Genomic DNA, 2,599 nt, shown 5'->3' on the forward strand with positions numbered 1-2,599 from the left:
TCTTCCCTAAGCCTACAACCAAACAAGGAACAGGAAATGAGGCGGAAGTCACACATTATAATCCTAATGTATTCATCAAGTAATTACATAATTAACATTTACGAATCGCTGGTAAAATGGTAACCACAATAGTTCCTTCTATAATTACTTAGTTTATACTAACTATATATAACCTAATATCGAACGAACAGTTGAATGTGTGAATCTGCCCTAAGCCCACAACCAAACAAGGAACAGGAAATACGGCGGAAGTCACACATTCCACTGCCTATCGGATATCATTTATATGTAATTTGAATGTATAAACTAAGGAATTATAGAATTAACTATAAAGGTCCTTTATGTAATACTAGTTTAATAATAAGTATTAAACCTTTTGTAAATAAGTTTCTAGTTTCACTAACTCAATTGTGAAACTTTGATTTTGGAAAGTTCTATCGAAAACTATTTATCTTCCAAAATAACGATGTAAACCATAGAAAATCCTATATTTTATATAAAGCTTATTTGTAGCCTTAAACGCTCCAAGACGAAGAAGCACAAGCATAATTACCATACTTAGCTTAATGATACTCATTTTTTTTATCAGTAACCCTATCTGAACATGTAATTACCCTAAAAACTCAACGTGACAATACTACCCTCCTATGATCACTTAGTACACACGAGTTGTATAATACCGAGATCGAATAGACAGCTGAATGGGTGAATCTGCCCTAAGCCCACAACCAAACAAGGAACAGGAAATGAGGCGGAAATCACACATTCCACTGTCTATCAGACTTCAATTTTATCTAACCCTATTGTATATACTGAGAAATCATATAGTTAGTATTCTTTGGGAAATTTTAGGAAAATCATATCTTTATGTAAATAATTAGTTAATACTATTGTGAATATTGATTATAACCATACTAATACAAATTTAGTCTCGTATAGATCTATACACCAACTAGCGCTCTGCCTTGTGAAGACTCTAGTTATAATTAAGATTCGAACGGGTACCCTGAGTGGTAGATCTAGTGGTTCACAATCCTGTATTAATTATTTACATAACATGTAGAACCTTTTTATAATTAACAAGTAATTTTGTGAAAATATTTCCTTTTGTTTCATAAACCATGTTTATAAGTTCATTTCCATGTTTTAACCTGGACTATTGTAAAATAGTTCCTATGATACATAAACCATACGTATTATAGTTTATAAGTTGATTTCTATGACTTTAACAAGTTTCAAGTTTAAATACATTAAATCGGTAAGAAAACATAATAAGTAAATTATGTTTTTAAACACAAGCAATCTTGTGTTTTACTTGTATTCCCCCTCCCCCCCACCCCCCTTAAAACAATAAAAAGTTTTGGAAAAATATGGGGGTATGAACTCACCTTATTTGAGGGATTCAAATAGAAGATTTGGTATAGATTGGTAAGTTTCTCGAGTGAAATCCCGAAGCACAAACGAGTCCTACTTAGTATATTATGACACATATATGAATATAGTTGGTGAATATATCTACAAAGATGTTTAGGAAACAACCTAGGATGCTAGAATATCTCACCAAAAGAGTGTTAGAAGCAAGATAGAAGGCTGGAATGGAGTTCACAGCCACCTGAAGGTGTTCACGGCCCAAGAACATGAAGGGTTCACGGCCTTGGGAGGGTTCACGGCCCAGAAATAGTGAAGAACACTTGAACATCTTGTTATTTGGTGAGTGTTTGAATGCCCTTTGATGTATTCCAAGAAGATGGTAATGAAAAGGGATGAAAAAGAGTGAAAGATGAAGTTCTTGTGGATGATACTTGAGAGAGAATTGGTAGGATCAAGGCTGGAAGATGAGAAATGAGAGAAAAACGGCTAACACTCATTTATATATGCGAGGGTTCACGACCAAGGGGTTCACGATCCGAAGTCGGCCAAGGGTTCACGGTCGAAGCCTCATTCATGGCTGAAGCCTCGTTCACGGCTGTGAACCGAGGGCTCACGGTCCGAAGCTGTTTGCAGCCATGTGAAGCTTCTCAAATCCTTTTTCTTTTCTCTTCCAAACTATAACACACTTAGATACAAGGCTTCAAAACTTGTAAATCGATAATCCATTTAAGATAATGGAAGGAATAAGTTTGACCAAAGTTTACATTACGAGAATAAAATTTTCTGGTTGTCACAAAATATAATGTTGATCATCACACATCTATTTCCAATTCCATTCTAACTCTACAAACAAGTCAAGTTCATGAAAACAAAACAATGTATGCTTCGGATGATTCAACCACGAAGATTAAAGTTCTTAAGGAATAATTAAAGTTTGCTGCTTTTGATCTTGGCAAAGCAAACGAAGAACTCCTGATGGTAAAAATGCAAAATTTTCTAGTAAATCAATTATTGGTTAATATTATTGAAACCAAAGATGCTCCTTATGCCAATTACATTTTGAAGCTTATGGATGCAAACCTCAAGCTTATTCTCAGAAAGATAAGTGATATTTCTAATTTTACGAGTAGCAAAGATACTTCACAACAAGGGGGAGAAGAAGGAGTATTTTTAGAAGTCACTATCAACAATCCTTACCAAACTAGTCCAATGGAAAAGAACAATGAGA

This window comes from Lactuca virosa, chromosome 6, assembly GCF_052849685.1.
Source record: "Lactuca virosa cultivar CGN04683 chromosome 6, Lactuca_virosa_CGN04683_v6, whole genome shotgun sequence".
Classification (NCBI taxonomy): domain Eukaryota; kingdom Viridiplantae; phylum Streptophyta; class Magnoliopsida; order Asterales; family Asteraceae; genus Lactuca; species Lactuca virosa.